Source organism: Lolium perenne, chromosome 2 (assembly GCF_019359855.2).
Source record: "Lolium perenne isolate Kyuss_39 chromosome 2, Kyuss_2.0, whole genome shotgun sequence".
NCBI classification, from domain to species: domain Eukaryota; kingdom Viridiplantae; phylum Streptophyta; class Magnoliopsida; order Poales; family Poaceae; genus Lolium; species Lolium perenne.
The window spans coordinates 187,477,551-187,483,411 of NC_067245.2; the positions used below are offsets into that span (position 1 = coordinate 187,477,551).

At 41.3% G+C, this 5,861-nt stretch overlaps 1 long non-coding RNA gene across 1 annotated transcript; it reads left to right on the top strand.

Moving 5' to 3' along the window:
- Positions 1-204: 204 nt before the first annotated feature.
- On the top strand, positions 205-3,898 carry LOC139835244 (uncharacterized). Its single transcript, XR_011751024.1, has 3 exons — positions 205-1,654; positions 1,741-3,406; positions 3,541-3,898. It is a non-coding gene; the product is annotated as an uncharacterized lncRNA (long non-coding RNA).
- The last annotated feature ends 1,963 nt before the right edge of the window (positions 3,899-5,861 follow it).

Consider the following 5,861-nt stretch of genomic DNA (forward strand, 5'->3'; position numbering starts at 1 on the left):
CGGACCATTCAATCCAATTTGATAGGCTCAGCATCGTCAGATCTATTTGACTGCAAATCAAACCTCACGGAAAGAACATGCATGATATCATCAATCACGCTATCAATTAATTAATTAGAAAGATATATTTCCTTGTCACCAAATATAATCGCATAACCATATCAAGTGCTCACGGTAATTATGATGTCAATCAATCAGGCAAATTAGATCAAGCACTCCGCGCTCACGGTAATGGCAGCGGATCCCTCCCTAATTCTCCTCTTGCCTCCTGCCGTAGCACCGCTGCGACGGAACATAGAAGAACCTCGGTGGGGTGAGGTGCAACATGTGTTGAGCCTGCGTGTGTGCAAGGAGGACGGCGCTATACAGAAGCTCGCGGCCCGCCAGACGAGGACCAGCCGGAGAGCTCGGCCTCTCCCAGGGTGCACCAGATGGAGAGTTCAGCCTCTTCCCTCTTGGCTCTGGGCGCCCTCTGGTGGCTTGGTGGCTAGGGGCGGGGCTGCTAGGAGGACGAACCCGGCGCCCCCGTGTCCGAGATTGTGGCGCGGTCGGCCCTCGACTCCAAGTCAAGGTGAGCACTAGCCGTCCTCCAGGAGTTCCCGGTGCTTAGCCTCCACCCTCCTGTCGAATCTGATGGCTTTGTGCAACGACGGCGTCCGGTGCTCTGAATTTTGACGTTGTCTGAACGTGCAAGTCACGGATTGTATTAAGTCTGGTACATTGCTATATGGAGCTGCATACATGATTATGCATATAAGAAGTATTCTGTTCTAAAGGTTATTTTGACTTCAACACAATTGTGACTGAGCGGATTTTACTGCTATAAGGAAAAGAATATGCTAAAAGTGTACATTGTTCTCGTAAACCATATATCTGGTACTGAGCTATTATTACTTCTGCAATTATGCATGAAGGTAAAAACTAATACTTTTACTAGCAATTTGATCCATATTATTATCTATTTTCATCACTATGCAATATTTTGTATCTACAAATATGTCTTTCCTCTGAATTTACTGAAGTTCAGCTATGCATGGCCTGCCAGTTGCATATTCTACTTCACAAGGTCAGTAAAGAACAACATGGTTTATTCCATATAATTCTTCGTTTTTCTGCAACTCTCTCTTAGTTCCTTTACTTATGTAGCTAAAGGAAAAAAACACGATGCATTTGCCTGTGTTAATGCTAATCGAGATAAATAGTTGAAATATGTGGATTGCTACACCAGTAGAAGGTTGGATAAATTTTAATGAAGGAGTTTTTCTCTTGTTCTTAACATGGCGAGGCATCATTGGCTAATGCTAGCAATTACGGTGGGAAATTTCTTTTTCCAGCAATCATAAATCTATCAACAAATGTCGTACATCTTAACAAGGGACCCATATATGTGAATTTACCCATAGCTATATATCCTAGCAACTCAATAGTGGTATATCAACTTCAACACTATTAATATGCAGAGACTGCATAAATATTTCTTCCGTGCTTTAGGTTGCTGCCCAATGGAGAGCTTATCTTGCAAACTGTTTCAGTGGGATATAGAGGTTCAAACCTTCCAGGTTAATTTTCTGGTGAAACATATTACTACATACCAAAGTCATGGTCTTTATCACTGGATTATGCTTCTATTGGAAATAACAACAGTAAAGAAAAGGTGCGGTTTTCTTTTGAGAGTATTCTCAGGTGATATTTGTTTACATTTATGAGAACATATTGGTATAGTGAAACATGTGTGCTCAGTTTCTAAAAACAGGGAAAGCTAGATGCCATGGATGAAGGAGGAACCAGGACTAAGCCCGGGTGATTCTATGAATGTTGGGGTATAGATGTCGATTACGCCAAATGAGTGAGTTCATTTAGGGGTCAAAATTTTGAGTTTCTTTAAGTTGCAAGATTTAAGTTGATATGAACTGGATACCACTCAACAATCAGCACAAACCGTAAGGAGGGAGGGATACTATTATCTTTAATTCCTGGTCAACTTAAAAACTGCAGAGGTTTTGCATCACGTGTTAGTCAAGCTACTGGCGTGTTGAGCAATATATGTACGCATGTCATGTTAAATAGTACTCCATGTATGTGGGTGTTTTAAAATAGGAACGGTAGATGCATCTCTTTTTGAGAACTTCACTGCATAAACCTCCTGGTACTTCGTGGATTAAAGAAAATAGTTAGTTACAATATTTACATAGCAGCCATTCTAGCCTACATGGGGAGCAACGCCTTTTACAAGATATAAATGTATATTACACAAAATTCATGATGCTCCGACTGTACTCTACAGGTACATCTCTTATTAAGTATGTACAACCATGAAAACAAAAATATGATTCAGGCTTAGAGTACTTTGAGGAACTATAGCAAGTGAAATAATTTTTTTTTCCCTGATAGACCCAATAAAAACTTCTGCTTGTAGAAGCTCTGTGATCCTAATGTTGAACATGTATTTCAAGCTTTAAGGAAGTCTGGCGTTAAACTGACGTTCTCTCTCCAATTTTGATACCTGTCAACAAACACTTATGCATGCCTTAAAATGCGATCACTGGTTTGATGCGGTTATCATGTCTACTGAGGTAAGTTGTCTAAAATTGCCACTTCTTCTATCCGCCATGTCTGCTGAGGCAAATTTACTGATATTGTCACTCCTTCTACCTACCATTGAGATATGTTTATATGTTTAGGTACATCACTCTTTCAGTTTCTGTACAGCTGCAAGTTAGCATGTTTATATGCGGTACATCATTAGGTGGATACATGAAGTAAGTTGACTAAAATTGTCACTCCTTCTATCTGCCAAGTGTCATGAGGTAAATTGAATAATATTGTCACTCCTACCTATCGTTGAGATGGCTTAGATGTTAAGGTATGGTGCTCTTTCAGAGCTATAAGTTAGCATGTCTATATAGGGTACATCATTAGGTGGATGCAGATGCAATTTACTGGTGTAAAGTTTGTGAATAAAATGTTCATTGAGAATCAGTATTGAGATTTGTTTCTATTATCGTCTACTTTTCCTTCTCAGCACTTCAAGCTGGCAATACAATTTACACTACATATATTTATCTGTTTTTAAAAGTGATTATTAGTAACAATTTTATGATTAGCAAATCACTCTTTGATGTGCATTTATACACCTCTGAAACTTTGTAGTTCCCACAGAAAATCATGTGATCTTAGTAAACTATTAAAAAGGTGGATCATGAAATCAGATTGAACGAGAGATCGCAGTTTCTTGTTCATCTACATATTTCAATACATCCTAGAGTAGCAGAAGTGCACTTGCCAATGATATATACATATTTTCAGGATCTGTTTTTTCTTTTCGACAAGGGGAACGAAGCTCCATCCTTTGCATCAAAGCGATGCATACGGCTTTTTTCAGGTCTGTTTGGAACACGACGATCAGGTTTGTTGATTTATACCATCTACCCTATATTTTTCATTTACAAGGCATATGCTTATAGGTTTTCTTATTAAATTATCATCTTCTAACACCAACTTCTGTGAGATCATCGATTAACCTATGCTATACATATGCAGATGATTACATGTATTGCATATCCAGCGAGACAAGGTCCATCACTCCTCTTCCGTTTGCGCCGAGCTCGCAGGCCTACCGCGAACCTTCTCCCACAAGTGCCAGAATCAACGACGAGGAACATACTGGTCTATATATTCCAATCTGAGAAGCACACGAAAAAACTTATAATTATTCCAAGGTACATTTGGATATCTTAATTTTTATTGTGCAGCTCTGCAAATGGATGTTTTAATCATTCATTACCCGAGAAAACTCCTCTATGTATTCAGTAATTACGGCTGTGAAAAGTAGACCAGATCAATGATGTCATGATTAAAAATGTTCATGTACCTCGTACATAAAACAAGTTATATGGCAGATCTTCTAAACTCAGTGCTCCAGACAAGTAAAGACATCTATATAGAGAAAAAAATTAGGAAGAGCTTCTGATTTCCATGATGAAAGCTAAAATAGTGTAACGTCGGCAGAAAGAGATTGAGTTGGACTGCATCATACACATCGTTCATACTACCAGAAGCAACCACAATAATTCATATCATCCATTTTCCAAGATATATTTTTACTTTGGTTACATGTTTTGTTCAACCATGTGTACCTAATACTGATCGTGAATGGACAGTAGAACCGAATCCATTTTTCTTCAGTCACAATATGTATGTTTTGTTCCATTACTGAATAAGCATATGTTTAGGTATCCCTAGAAAATGAAGATTTATTCACATTAGAATGAGCTTTTGACAAATATATAGGCAATTGAGATGTATTCTGAATCTGATAGAACCGAAGTGCTGAGAAAGGAGTGCTCCAAGTTTATTTTTCTCTCACGCGGGGATTCTCTGTCTGGCGTTTTTAGTGTCGCCTCTAGATTCCACTAATTTAAAGGACATTGCTACACAGTGCCCTAGCACTGGTTAGTCTTAGGGAGTGCCCCACCCAAAAATAGAAATAAATTAGTCTAACATCTCTCGCATTCCAAAAATAGAAAGTTTTCCGACTGGAATGGCTGCTGCACGTGCTCAGACGTGCAAAATCACCGAACTTCTCATTTGGCGGCTCAGTCCCAAATTCATGCAAGAAAAAAAAATACAAGTTCGACTCGCAAATTCACGTAAAAGAAACGCATCTATCATCTACTTCTGTTCTACATCGAGTCCGCTTGTTCCAGATCAGTGGATGTACAAAAAAGAAAGAAAATACATGCAACACGGTCAACATTGGAGATGTAAAAAACAAGGGTGAACCTACTATTCTTACATCCAAAACTGGGATGAACCAGATGCTGGATGTAGAAAAGGAAGAAAAATTACATAACCACTGCCATCATTCGAGATGTAAAAAATCAAAAAATAGATCCAGCTTCAAAAAAAATTACAACCAGAATTATGGAGAGCATACTTTTACATCCTTCGATGTAGAAGTGAGGGAGCCTGAGAGTAGCGGGAATTAACGGGAAGAGGAGCGGTGGCACGGACCAGCGGCGCGCTGGACATGGGGAGAGGGACCAACGGCGCGCTGGACATGGGGAGAAGGCCCAGCGGCTGGTCCGTCCCGGAGTTCCCGACGGCGCCAGGTGAGGAGGGAGGCGGGAGGTGCGGCGCGCCCGACGGCGAGGTGAAGTCACTTCCCTTCCCGACGGGCGACCGCACTGGTGGAGGTGACGGCCGGCGGCGGCGCGCTCGCGAAGGTGGCGGCCGACGGCGAGGTGAACTCCCTTCCCGACGAGCGACGGCGCTTGGCGCTGGTGGAGGTGGCGGCCGGCGGAGGCGCGCTCGCAAAGGTGGTGGCCGGCGGCGGCGCGCTCGCGAGGATGGCGGCGCCCTCGTGGAGATCCGTCGGTACCACCACTTCTCTCGATGGAAAAGAGGAAGGAGATAAGCTTGCTCGTGGTGGGCCCTAACTAACTGTCTCCTACCACGTGGATCGAACGGTGAAAAAGGAGGGCACTGCCTAAGACACGACGGTGCCCAGGCACTTAATAGAAATTGGGTAATTTAAATGTCCTATTTGTTTGTCTAAGAGACAAAATAATTACAAACTCATGTGAATTACTTACTGAATGAATCCTCTCAGTCATGTTATAATTATATATTTCAATAATTCCTCTATGATTGATAAGATATTTCACAAAGGATGCGACCTTGTACCTTTTGTGATTTATCGTGTAAAGAAAAAAATGAAAATCCGTAGCAACGCACGGGCATTCAACTAGTAAGTATGCAGTACACGAGATTTGTTAAACGACTCGCACATGCCGACGTCCATGGATCCTTCCTTCAAGTAGGCACCATCCTTCTGCAAAATGAAGACACATAAGAAAAAA